The sequence below is a fragment of the Sinocyclocheilus anshuiensis genome, unplaced genomic scaffold, assembly GCF_001515605.1.
Source record: "Sinocyclocheilus anshuiensis isolate Anshui unplaced genomic scaffold, SAMN03320099.WGS_v1.1 scaffold1726, whole genome shotgun sequence".
In the NCBI taxonomy this organism is placed as follows: Eukaryota; Metazoa; Chordata; class Actinopteri; order Cypriniformes; family Cyprinidae; genus Sinocyclocheilus; species Sinocyclocheilus anshuiensis.
In genome coordinates, this window is record NW_015546155.1 from 566,792 (window position 1) to 581,601 (window position 14,810).

Genomic DNA, 14,810 nt, shown 5'->3' on the forward strand with positions numbered 1-14,810 from the left:
ATCTGTATATTGAATTCATACAGTAAAGTCTACTGAAGTTTACTGTTTACGGAAAATCCTGCTTACAGTATTTCAGCATTTAAATCTTAGATGTTCACTGTCATTACTGTCATGCATTTTATTTTATTTTTAATATTAATATGAATTTCTATTTCTGTTTGTACTCAGGATCACAGCTTGATTGTCTTCCTATCAGAGAACACTGACAATCTGATTGCACATTACCACGTTACCAGGTGAGTGAATATGGTAAATTGTGTTGTTCGCTTTGAAATTACTTTTATATTAAGTAGGAAGTGCACATTTGAAAATATAATGACTAATCTTAAATAAAATAAAAGTTTTTTTTGTTCAAAAAAAGCACAATATGCATTTTATTGTTTTGTGTTATAGGACACTGATTGGGAAATAGCCTAAGAAGACCCTACAAGGGGGCTCTCCAGATGACAGTCCTTCAGAGGCAGAAATAGTCTTGAAAGGTGTTGAGGTTCTGTTAGGATTGTCCAGTGTTGCAATGCATGTGTTGCCCGTCTTGGCCTGATGTATTCTGTAAAACTGAGTTACCCCAAGCCACTGAGGTATACATTTGATTTTTTTTTCAGAAAATCCTGCTTGACTTGACTTGCAAAACTTCTAACCCCTGATTTACACTGCACACATCTGCAATGCATTACGGCTGCGGCGCGGCCACCGGAGCTGATCAGGGCCACTCTAGTAATGCTGTGTTACACCAGCCGTGCCATGGCACGTTTCAGAGGCGGCTCACCGCGCTGCTTCACTAAAGATAGGCGCCTTGTCTATTTTTGATAGACTGCGTCCAAGCCGCACAGCAAATACAAAATAAAAGTTACAAAAATTCTGTCAATTTCAAAATAAACACCCTGTGCAGACTCCTGATCGTATTTCACATCACTATATACTTGTTAAGATGACAGAAATAGATAACGAGAGGTTCATCCTCAAAGTTGACAAACACACATTGTTATATGACACCACAAATCCTTTTTACAAGGACAAATTCAAAAAGGACACGGCGTGGAGTATAATTGCAGGAGTTGAATGAGTGGAATAAACAGAATTAAACTGGACAAAATGTAAACATTCAGCCAACCATGTTAGAAAAAAAAAACGCTTTTGATTAACCTTTATGATTAAATGGATGTCTGCATGGCATTCACTTTCTATATCTTGCTCGCATGTACTCAGTCTTCCTCACTGTCAGTACAGGCGCTACTTACCTCTAATATACTGAAACGCTTCTGGTGTGAGTTGGCACCGTGTGGAGGACAGAACAAAACCTCGTCAGAGCCATAATGCGCCACAGACGTGTGCAGTGTTAACGGGGTAACTTTGAATAAGATGTTGAATTAAAAAAAAAAAATACTTGTTAAGTGTCTTGTTAATGCATTTTTAATGCCACAGAACATTGCAAAACTCACACATGCAAGTCAACAAGCATACAACACCACACATTACATACTCAGCACTTCACTGCACTCAAACACACAAGCATACAACACCACAAACATTATGTATACAACATACTCCACTCTATACCACACACACAAACATACAACACCACAAATATTAAAAAAGCATGTTTATGCTTACTGTTATTTGTTACAGAATGTTTACTGTTGTTCAGTAATCTGTACTTTTAGTCATTTTCAAAAGTGTTTTAAGAGATTTTTTAAGTTGCGTTTGTAAAAAAATTAAAAAAAATAAATAAAGAAGTAATTTAATATTCACCAGTTGTCTGTTATGTCTTCCACTCATTGTAATGTATAACTAATTTTAAGTATTGAGCAGTACCTAGGTATTTTAAAATACAAAAACTTAAAATTATCAATCTAAATGAGCTTACATTTTATAATGGGGTAAACAAGACTTTTATTGTAGAAATAACTTAAATGTATTAGTATAAACTACTTAAAATATTGTGCTACACCAGCTAATGAATTTGAGCAAAACCATTCACTGGGATACTCAAACATTTAAGCATTGCCGACTAAAGATTTTTAGGTAACACTGCTTAAAATTCCATGCGAAATTTACTTAAGAAGAGGGATGCAAAAATTATGCACTATATTTATAAGTAAATCTAGCATATAATTTTTTTCAGTGTTGAGTGTCTGTGAGTTGCAGACAAAAAAAAATGCAGCCTTGTGGATATTATGATCATAAAACAACCATCTAGTACATAGTATTTTTGCTTTTTGTATATGTAAACACTTGAGAATTTTCAAGGCTCTCAGATAGATTATCATTTGTACAATTGCAATCACTAGCATACACTAGCAAAATACTTGATCTATCACATGTGACCTTTACATACTGAGTGTTTTAAATAACATTTCTGTGAATTGTATCAACTTATGCAATGAAATGCTGCAGTTGACATCAAAGGAATTAAAGTACACATTTATTTTCCATTGTTGTCTAATCCGTCTGATTTCTGTGGGGATTAACAGACCAATCATGAATAATGAGTGAGTGCTTACAGGTTGGAATCTACCAGCAGTGGATGTGCAGTGATAGGTGCCGGTGACAGCTGAATGAAGAGGAGCATCAGGGGAGTAATTTCTCATATCAACGGGTGACATTTGTTGTCTGCCACTGAAGTATTTCTGGGCAAGGAGAATGATTTTGCATGTTGGGTCAGTGCGATTTACTTAACTGAACCTGTAAACTGTAACAGACCCAAATGGACCATCAGTGAAAGGAAGGTAAGATATTATACAGTATAATATTATATAATGCCGTGTAATATATATATATATAGAGAGAGAGAGAGAGAGATCACAGTTTGTATCAGAATAAATAAATAATATTTCATAAATCTTAATTACCTGTATCCTTATTTATATAATCTATATCATGGTTTACCTAAACTATGCAGAAATTCTGCAATATTTCATTTCTAATACATACATACTGGAGATCTGTCCATGTATATTTACAGTTCAGAAAGCTGTGTCAGTAAATTTTCAAATCGCTTTTCTATTAAGGATTGGTAAGTGTGTAACAATCAATTCACTATACATACAATATGTGATATTTTTTATTATCTTAAAGAGTGTAACCTTGTCATGAACCTGTATTCATTTTAGATTGCTTGTTGTGGATAATCTAAAGTATTGGTATTATGCAAACTCTTACATAGTTTGTTGTGCATAAGAGGGATTCAAGAATATTTACTAGTATTCTACTAACATCAAATTCCTAAACAGTGGCTCTGCAAAACCCTCCACTTCATCTTGTTTAAATTTGTGCCTGGCGTTTTATTTTTCTTTGAAGTGTCCCTTCATTGCAAAATGGATGAAGAGACAGAGGATCTCTCTGGGACACAACCACTACCAGATGACTCTCAAACTGGACCTTCCACTGATCTATTGAAATCTAAAGCATCTTTCTCCTCATGCTCCTCTGCCCCTGGTTCAGCCGTTTCTGCCCTGCAATCTAACGTCAAAGCAGTGTCCCAGAGAAAGTTAAAGGGGATGGAGAGAGATGATCTATTACCTGAGGGTTCCGCAGAACAATCAGTGAAGAAAAACCAAGACGATGAAGCGCAGTCTACTTGTCAAACAGAATACACTGACCAGAGCAATAAATCAAGCACTGGAGATAAAGAAGTGCTCGAACCCATCTCTGGGATGCAAGGAGAAAATGAGACTTGCAACAAAAGTGGGAAAGACAGTCCATCTCAAGGTGCACCAGAAATGTCCCGTGGGATTTGTGAAGGGTCTAGCCTAGAAAACATTGCAGTGGGTGTAGCTGGTGAGCCTCAAGGGGACATCGCAATGAAGTCAACGATATCTTCTCCCAGGCACTGGGCTCCTCCCAAGGGCTTTTGGCAAGTGGAACTACCAGAGACGCTACTTCTTAATTCAGAGAGTTCCTCCACACTGGCAACTCCAAAGGATGTACCACCCACAACTGAGGAGAGTCCAAAATGGAAGCCAAAACTGAAGACTGTGGGCACAGTTGTTCATAAGGAACTGCAAAGGTCCGACAGCTTGGAAAGTGCTTTTCATGGGTGTCTCCAGAAGGAGACTGCATCAGCAGATCCAGTTGGTGTGCTGTGGAAAGCAGACAGTTGGGAGACTGTGTGCTCCAGGGGAGGGTCTTTGTCTATTGCAGAGAAAGTTGAGATGAACAAGACATTCCTGAACAAATACCAAATTGATGCTATCGAGATCACAACTTCCATGCATCCAGAGGGACAGTATCAACCACCAAAGGAGCCGCACAGAGGTATGGCTTTGCTTGAAGAGATAGTCTACCCAAAATTAAAATTCTGTCATCATTTACTTACTGTCATGTCATGACATTCTTGTGGAACACAAAAGAAGATATTTTGGAAAAATCTGTTTTTCCCCCTCATACAATTAAAGTGAATGGTGTCCAATCTTGTTTGCATACCAGCATTCTTCAAAATACCTTCATTTTTTGTTCTGCTAATTGCCTTGTGCAGTTTTTCATTGTATTTATGATTGAAAAGGCATTAGTCACCCATGGGTCACTGAGCCAAAATTCACAGCAGGGAGGTTAGTATGATCTCTCAGAACAGATGTGCCTGCCTGTCACCATAATTACAGATGTGGGGGGGAAGGGTTTGGGAGAAAGTGGAGCAGCGGAGATGATAGTGTTTTAATACCGTACAACATAGGGATAGATGGGCTGAAATCTGCCAGCTTGGTTTTCTGGAGTGTTGTGTAACAGCAGGCTTCTGGCTTGGAAGACTACAGGATATTGGTTCAGTGGGTTTGTACTACACTTCTACTTGCACGTAGCATCCTTATGTTGAACGGATAGGTCAGATGTTGAGTCCAGTCTTGTAGCGGATGACCAAAATTATAAATATGTTTTTTGTACATTATTAATACTCATTCAAATTATATCACATATCAAATGGGTTTGAGTTCATTATTCAGCAGTGTGTTTTTGTACAGATTTACCTCCCTACAAAGTTGGTGACTGGGACTCAGCAATTATCACAAAGGACCCTGTGTTTAACTATAGGTAAGAGACATTGTCCTCAATCAAGCACATCATTGAATACGGTTGATCATTTGCATTTAGCTGTGGTAGACCTCTGCCACAATACAAATCCATGTGAAAGACACATATCTCGTCATTTTAAGATTAAGGCATGCACACAACATGCCCATGAAAGAGATTATATAAAACAGATTTAAGCTTCTGACATTCTGTATGTTTATTTCTGATTTGTGGGAAGTATGGTGCAGGATCGTCATATTGACAGTCTAATGTTCGTGCAATGTTCATGCAAATAATAGGTTGTAAGCCTTTTGTAGTTTTGGATGGCTGTTGAGACATGAAAACATTTGATAAAATCATTCATAGCATTTTGAATAATCATTACACTTACTCAGGAGAGAGTAAAATTTATTTTCTGTTTTGGACAGACCGCTGATCTCCGCCACTGAAGTAACTCTTAGTCCACGTCATGAACAAGTAAAGCGTCTGTTAGAAAGAGCTCGATTCAAAGCAAGTTCTCAAAACCATAAGAGTGAAACCCCCAACTGTCTTGGTCAAAGAGAGGGCCTGTAAGTCACCTCAACACTTTCTATTGCCATACTGTTGTTGCCTCACATCATGGTTGTCTTTTTAAAGTCATCTACTACTTTTTATATTACTGTGAAAAAACCAAAGCAATCCCCTCTAAAGCCATGACCCATATCCTGTGATACACAGAAATATTAATTGAAGCAATTCATTCAGAGCTGTGTTCCTGTGTTATATAATCACATATACTGCATATAACACATATTTGGCAAGCATTTTTATTAATCCTATCACATTATCTTGGAACACAAATAAAAGTTGATGATCAAATAAATCAAAAGCCTTCATTTGTGTTAATCTATTTTACTTCAAACAAATAATGCATTTGATGTTTGTTTCCATTCAGGTTTGAATCATAATTATGTAACATTATGCGGTGATGTAATAGAGATAATGAAATGATGCAGATAGTGATTGCAGATCTCCAGGTGTTCTGTAAAAGCTCTTGTATCTGCTTAATAGGGAGGTCTTACCAGTTAATGTGTCATTTGCACTGCACAGTGCTGTTCTTGTCACGGCTCAAGAGGAGGTTACTTCACCTCTTCAGTCACTGGATGTCCGGGGCAGGAACTATGAATGTGGGTTGCACTCACTTCGGTATGGCCAGTCGCCCACACGAGTGCGTTTCGAAGACGAGTCAGAAAAGGAGGCTGAGCGACGATACCTGGAGCGGGTGCGTGAGCGTGGGCCAGTGGTGGCTGAGAAATCCCACTCCACCCAGCAGCTGAAGGCAGAACCGGTATACAACATCCCAGAGGAAAGCAGGGGGGCAGCAATAAACTGGGTAAACATTGGTATTCCTGTGGCCATATTAACCAAAGAGGGAGAGTGTCTGGCTGCCATGGTGCCAAAGGACGAATTGCTCAGGACATGTGAAGCATGTGGAAGCATCTTGGGACCTGCACAGACCAAAGATTGTCATTCCCAGCCAACAAAGCGTATCGTAGATTCTCAGGAGAAGGCAGTCCCTCGATGGGTAACCCCTAGCCAGTCATGTCGCCAAAACAACCACCCAACCTTCATGGAAAGTTTAACCTTGACTGGAGGCATCAGCCTGGCAGAAAGTGTAGAGCGACGAGGTGTAGGAGGTGCAGGTGAGAGCATGTCAGCTTTTGGGAAGCTTCGAAGAAGGAGCAGGAAAGGAGAAAGCAGGATCTATGGGCTCAGAGAAGGAGCTCCAAAACCAGGTCAAGTCTGGAGGATAAAACTACTCGCTCTAAATTGAAGACGCCTGCACAAGGTGCTACAGAAACCTCATCTGAACTTGAGAATAAGGATATATCTAGCAATGTCAAGGAGTCTTCCCCCTACCTCCCCATCAAATCGGCTCTGAAATCAGGTTCCAAGGGTCGGCCAATAGGGCAACGGGTGGTCAAGCTAATGCCCTCAGATCAGTACCACCTAATTCACCTTGACCACAAGCTGGATGGGAGCTCTCACCACGAAAACATACAACCTGAAGAGCACCTCAGTGTCAAGCTCAGTGCCTCCCCTCAGGTTCATCCAGTCACCTCAGGACTGACTTCTTGCAACAGACCATCCTCTCTCGGGTATTCCTCACCTGTGCTGACCACAGACCTCCAGGCTTTAACAATATGGGACTCTGCAGACGACCTAGTCACAGGTAAGTTTACCTGGAACAAAAGCTAAATTATGAAATTAGCCCACTAGCTGACTCAAAACATTTTGGTCAAGATGTCACACCTTACCAACAGTTTTTTGCGGAAACCTTAATGGTCTTCTCTCGTTGCTCTAAATTAGCTAGGAATACAGAGCATATTCATGAACAACAGGTTTAAACAACCTGATTCAGAACGGGTTTATCGATTTCTACTCCAACAAGTTTTGCTCATTCATTTGTTGTGCATCAGGTCATTTGGCAGGTGAGATTGTCTGCAGGGATCCCAGAAGCACTTGCACAGCACCTGTTCCCTCAGATTGCCGCTCAGCTTTGAGAGCCATGGGTACGTCAAAGGCAGAAGACCTGAGGGCAGAACTTCTGAGAGCAGATTACAGAAAGGCTGAAATACATTGGGATGACAGTTTAGTTGTGTCAAGGTAAGCTATATCTTAAGAAGTCCCTTACTTGGAACTCTTGATCTTGACTATGGGCTATAGATAACTGCAGTTTTTTATATATGTTGACAATTGCATTATAAAGTACACAAAGGTTCCTACAGAGGCGAAACTCACCTGACGGAGTGTCCTAAGTCCTAGATGGGTTAAAATAGCCAAACTGGTAATCTAGTATATGGCATGACCACATTTGCAATGCAACCATATTAAATTGTTTCCATTATAATCAATGGAGTATCTGCTGTCTACACTGCAAGGATGCAACTGCAGTTTTGTTAATTAGTATGTCGTATCTGTAGTCACATCACTCCACTCTCCTGATGCAAGGTAAAACAGTATATATACAAATAGTAGTAGTCGGTAGTAGTTGTAGTATTGTTTTGTTTTGCTTGTCCTCACATTTTTTTGCTCGTACATTCGCATTTGTGCAAAGCCAACAACCCTAGCATACATGAATTTAGTTTGAAACACAGTTTTAGTTTGAGCACAGTTCGAAGGAAAGATTAATATGAAAGCTGTCATGTGGTGCTGGGAGTGCACCGCAGTGCCGAACCTGAGACTACATAGGAGGTGGTTTGATTTCAGTTGCAATGAAACGGTTTGTGTGAATGTGAAAGCAGCTCGAACTCGGGTCTGCACTTGTTCCGGAAATAAAGTAACCTGCACAAGTGGTTTAGCCAGTGATGATCCAGTTTGGCACAGATAAACCAGCAGTTAGGTAGATGTATTAAGAAGTGCATCATTTCTACAATTAATGACACTGACCCTGCCTCTAACCAAGAACCTATTTACCCAAAAATTACCAACAGTGAGTAAATAAACCAACAAAATGGCCCAACAGTCTGAACCCAGTGACTGGGTTAAAAAAAAAACAGCATTTTTAGAATTGACTTAATTTTAACTACAAGATAAACATCTTATAGTCATATACAGGTTTCATTATGGACATTATTGACTCCTTCTCTTATGTGCAGGAGAGCAGGGGAGCGAGAAGGGCGACCTAAGCTATCCCTCCGTCGTTTTTTCTCAGCCATGGGACTGAACAGTATGCGTAAGCTGGTGAAGGGCAGCCGGTCCAACAGCATGGAGCACCTGTGTTCCCCCACTGCCCGCTACAGTTCTGCCTCCCCAAGCCCTACACACAGAGGCCTTGTCCCTCTGAAGAGAACCCCCTCTCTCCAGTCTCTCCACACAGTGAGTTCTCTTCTTTTTTAAAGAGAGAGTTAAAGGGCCCTATCATACACCCGGTGCAATGCGGCGCAAGGTGCGGCGCAAGTGTTTTTGCTAGTTTCAGCCTGACGCAGTTCTCATTTTCCCGTCCTGCACCGCGTTGTTTAAATAGAAAATGCATTTGTGCCCATTTGTGCACCCATGGGCATGCTGGTCTAAAAAAGAGGTGTGTTCAGGCGCATTGTTGGCGCGTTGCTACTTTGAGGAACTGAAAATTGACTGTGCCATAGACCAACTCAAACCTGGTCTAAAGTCTGGTGCAATATTTTTTCTTTGTTATTTAAAGAGCGCGTTAGTAATATGTGCCTATAGGCTGGTGCACAACGCGTGTACACTTAGCTTATTACACACACAGGGACACGCAGCAGCACACAAACATTTTTAAAAATGAAAAATTACATTCCGTCTTGTAAATAGCGAACCCGCCATGGCGCGAGCGCAACTGGCTTTTAAAGGGGATGGGAGATAAGACTGATTGGTTTATTGCACGTTACGGCCAAAAAACACCCATTACTCATTAAAGGTGACATATCATGAAAATCTGACTTTTCCAGGTTTTAAGTGCTATAATCAGGTCCCCGGTGCATCTACCAACCAAGGAAATGTGAAAAAGATTAACCCAGTAACTTTGTTTTGGTAAGCCTTTTTCTGCAAGCGTCTGAAAAAACGAGCGTGTCTGATTTCGCTCCCCTAGTGCCATTGCAAAGGGATCTCATTATAATATTACCGCCCCTTAATCTGTAAATTTCCACCCACAGCGTCGTCATTGTCTTTTCGCAAGCAAAAACGGTGTACCAGCTCTAATGCCAGGGTGAAAGTTTGAGCAAAACATACTAACTGTTCTGCCTTTGTCTGCACATACCAGCACAAAACACTATTTAGATTCCCAGCCTCAGAGAAGACAAGAGAGCAGTGGATTTATTGATTTATTTAATGTATATTGCTGCTGCCACACAGATCCAGGAGGTCTGAGCTGTAATGGCGCAGCTCTATTCTAGAAAAGGGGGCGGGGAGCAGCAGCTCATTTGCATTTAAAGAGACAGGCCCGAAAAACAGCGTGTTTCTGCTTCCATTCAAAATAGGCATTTTCAAAATGATATAATAAATGATCTGTGGAGTATTTTGAGCTGAAACTTCACAGACACATTCTGGGGACACCAGAGACTTATATTACATATTGTAAAAAGGGGCATAATATGTCTCCTTTAAGAGAATAGGGACAACCTGTTTAAACCATGCGCCCGGGCGCGCCGACCGTTTTCCCGTCGTTAAACTAGCAAAAGTGGATTCGGACACGCCCTGAGTGCACCTGCAGGGTGCGCTTTAGACCATGTGCTTAGATCGTTAAAATAGGGCCCAAAGAGTCCACCTACAGTAGCACCCCAACCCTTGCAATACCATGTGAGATAGGGTGACCATACGTGCCATTTTTACAAGACATGTCCTAGCCAGGATTTCTATATTGCTTAAAATATCCAGGTTTTGGATCTTTGTGCTGCACAGACCGATCTGTGTATAACATCCGTGAGAGCTATAGAGAACAGACGGTTCCTTATGCTTTCGAATCGCTCTTGCGGTACTTTGATGTCATACAACGATCGCTCTGTGCAGTGCTGCTTCAAGTATGCGTATTTGCATCTATTTGACTGTTCTCTGTAGATCACGTGCCACGATTGGTCAATTATGCACAATGCCTGCATGCTATTGGTCAAGCTACTTTTTTCAATTCTTAACTTCAGCTAGTACAAAAACAGGAAAACAAAGCCAAATACAGAAATCCTGGCAAGGACGTGTCCCGTAAAAATAGCACGTATGGCCACCCTAATGAGAGATCATTTAGACTGTATCTCTGGCTTTGTTTAACGAAACTGCAAAATATCACATGGTTTGTCTGCTGACCCCAATACATCTGCAGACTTTTAAAAGCCTTTCACATTGAATGTGAAAATTTGGTGTGAATGTTCGGTGCAATGAAGCTCTTAAATCAAAACAATTGTTCTCTATGGAGCTATTCATACTGTGCAAAGATTATTATTTTTTTTTTTACTTGTGTGTCTATTTTCTTCCCCCGTCGCTCCGCGATGAAACAGACCATCCGATTAGATTTGGGCTTAGATCACATGCCCAGAGCAGCTGCTGTTGCACAAAAGGGCAAGAGTGGTGGCGCTGTTTCAAAAACCAGTGTAAACAAACACTGAAGAAGAGCATCCCAGAAGAGAGAAGTTTGTGGATGCTAAGTTCTTGTTATCATTGGAATCTGAGAATAACACAGTCTTGTGGACCGAACAGAACAAACTAGAAGCAACTGCTTTCAATTTAAAGGGGCCAAGATGCATGTTTACTACATTTACTTGCTGAGGAAATTAGGTTATAGAAAATAGAATGCTAATAGAATACTAAAGGCTAATTCAAACAGACAGACGCTAACCAACAGTAACAGAGACATTCATCGGGTTTAGTCAAATCAGTGTCTTACCCTTCTTAGTGTCTGTTGCCATGGGTTGCCACTTGTTTTGGACAACTGAACACGTCCAATCGCTGTTTGTCAGGTCATGCAATATCTGAGAAGTGAAGCAACGGTAATCTGGTGTTGGCCGGTGTCTACCGGTGCGGTGAATTAAGCCCAATTTATACCTCTATGTCAAAGCTGCGCCATAGCTACTGTACGTCGAAGGCTGTGTGTAGCACACATAGCCTACGGCGTAGACTGACATGCACCTCATTAGATATGTATAGGTAGATGCCACATTCGATCACTCCAGACACGTTGATGCATCCGCCATCTAGGGACGGTCTATATGTCATCACTCACAATGAAAATCAACGAGTTTCAAGATGCAACAACATTGTGCAGCTTCTAGATGTAAAAACCGCCTAAATTTAATTTTATGAAGAAACTGGATAAACTTTCACAGGCGAGAATTTGTTGGTTTGTGTTTTTAATATGTATTAACTAAATATTACAGGTTTTTAAACTAAAGTACATTTTAAATGCCTTGTTAGCTAACGGCTTCGTCTTGTATTGTGTTAGTTTAGCAAAAGCATCTTCTGATGTTTACTGAAGATATAGATATTCATATATGCGTATAACTACAGTTGCAGTGCACTTGCTCTCGAGTGTTCAAGGACCGGCTTTGACATTCCAATATGGCGGATGGCTTACATGTAGTGGCCCATAGAAACAGCCGCTAATAGGGCATCTAGCTATACATATCTATGCTGCACCTCTCCAAAAATGTAACAACACATCAATTCTGTTCGGACAGCAAGCGCTGTGATTGGTCTGCTAGAACCCCTCCTTCAGGTAAAAAAAAAATAATAATTCTGCGACAGCATGCATTTCCTCATGTACATATCTGCTTGTGACATAACTATAGTGAAAACAAAGATGGAAAACTCAAGCTGCAACAAAAATCACTGTCTATTTGCCGCCATCACTGCTGACCCTGCTGAAAAAAAACAGCATATGCTGGTTAGGTATGTTTTGAAGCATGGCTGCTGGTTTGAGCTGGTTTAAGCTGGTCCTTAGCTGCTCATGAGCTGGTTTAAGCTGGTCATGTGCTGGTCCTAAGCAACTAGCTCCTGCTCAGGACCAGTACATAACCAGTGTAAACCAGCTAAGGACCAGCTCAAACCAGCTGAAACCAGCAGCCATGCTGTTTTTTCAACAGGAGATATTTCACCGACAACATACACAACAAACTGCTTCTTCTTCTGCTTTTGCCTTGATACTGTGGGTTACACCAGCAACATTCCTGTGTACACTGCCTAGTGGTTTGCATGTGTAATTGCATGTCAACACACACAACAACTCATAAGTATAAATGAAATAAAGTATAATCTGTAAAAAAAAAAAAAAAAACACTTAGTAACTCCAAAGAAGATTTTTGGGTCTGTTAACATTCTAAATTATTATGTCTATGTAATATTTAAACATAGTAAAATCCAAGTCAAATCCAATTGTTATTTTATGTATGTTAATGTATATTACCCAGATAGCACCATACGTCTGCAAGATGTCTGTTAATGATCGCTTTATCTGGAAAGCATCTGCTGTGTATAAACACACACAAAGATGTCAGTATTTGCATACATTCTAAATCATAAACATCTCAAAGACATCTTTTAAATGTCTATTTGACATCTGATAGGAAACGTCTTATAGACGTATTGCGGATGAGCAAACACTAAAAAAAAGATGTCTTACAGATGTAAATGCAGACGTCTCTGTGATGTACGTGTGCTATCGGGAAATGTATATTATAAGAATACTGTGTTTCAAAGCTGTGATGTTTTTCTGCCACCAGGAGTCTCCTTTGGCTCAGTTACGTAAAGCATCTTCTGTCCAGAGTCTACAGTCCCCAAAGAGGAAGTTTGAACGTTCCACTATTTTAGGAGAGTTACCACTGCTGAGTTTGGCACCAAGGTGCGTAATATTGCATGTGATAAAGGCTCTATACAATGTTACTAGGGATACACCCCGAGCCGGTTGAAAATCGATGCAAATATGTGCGGATTCAAATTGAAGGTAAAACGAATCTCTGAGGGGAACTGGCTGTCTTTAGAAAAGTTTCGATTATATTTTCTTTTCATCTTGCCTCTGTATAATGCATATCAAGGAAACGCTATATATTGCTGCTATACCATAAGCGCCACCTGCTGTCAGAGAGTGAATTTGCATTTTCATTCAGTCCATCTGCTGTCTTTGTTTCGTGCAGATGTTTTATGTAGTATAGTTTCACAAAACTAAAGTCAGAACATTCTGTTTTGCTTCAAATTTCGAAATTACACAATAATTTAGATTATGCTTCATGTATGCATCTTTGTTTTGATTGTGATTAAAATACAGTGTTTTCCTCTCAATTTAAATGGAAAGAGTACAGGCAAAGAATTAGTTTGAATGAAGAGATTTATTTTATTTGTGTCATTTATTTATTTATTTGATTTGTTTTAAAATTTCGATTTAGTTTTGTTATTTGACATATTTCAATTTCACAAAGAAATGTGCAGCATTTTGTCCAAGCAATAATAAAAGGACACCGTATCATTTATAATTTTTTAATAAATCTCATTTTATTTAAAAAAAAAATTGTGAGAAAATTGTACCGTGAATCGTATTGCATCGTGAGTTGAGTGAATTGTTACATCCCTACATGTTAGCATTATAGACTTATGCCTCAGCTATGTGATCTCTTGATTCTGCTGTAAAACCATACTGCATATGTCAGATTTCTGATGCTGGGCTGTTGATATCTGTGTTTCAGGGAGCTTCAGACGGAAGAGAACATAGAGGAGTCATTAGAGGATTCTCGAGGGGCAGGTCCACTTGGGCAACTGGTACAGGCCTCTCCTGATGGGACTTTACTGATAGAACTTACCAGACCTGCCAACAATGGACCCTTTGGCTTTGTCATCTCCAGGGGCAAAGGAAGACCTGACTCAGGTTAGACGTCTAGTTCCCCCACATTTGCCTCCATGACACTGAAGAAAAAAAAAAAAATTTTTTGTGATGTTTCAAATCATTTAAAGTTACTTTATCAAAATCAGTTATGCTGTTTTTATAGGTATATATGTGGAAAGGGTCGGAGACACTGCCACAGAGAATATCTATACTGGACTCCTGGGTGTTGGAGATGAGATTCTAGAAGTCAATGGGGAAATCGTTGCTGGACTGACCCTAAATCAGGTTACACGCCTCATGACCCGTGATAGCAAAGCCACGATCCGTATTCGTCCACATTCCTGGAACAAGCACTGATGCAAATTATGGGCAAAATACAGAAGATGGAATTATGAAGATAAGATCACATATAAGGGAAACTTTACAAAGCACTTATAGACACTCAGATAGCATACGTACGTCTGCAAGACAATTCTTCTCCCCCGAGTTACGTCTTCCACCCTTTTGGAGAGAA

The 14,810-nt window shown here is 40.1% G+C and overlaps 1 pseudogene; it reads left to right on the forward strand.

Annotated features, from left to right (window-relative positions):
* The first annotated feature begins 3,314 nt into the window (after window positions 1-3,314).
* Window positions 3,315-14,654, forward strand: LOC107701339 (uncharacterized; annotated as a pseudogene).
* Window positions 14,655-14,810: the final 156 nt, after the last annotated feature.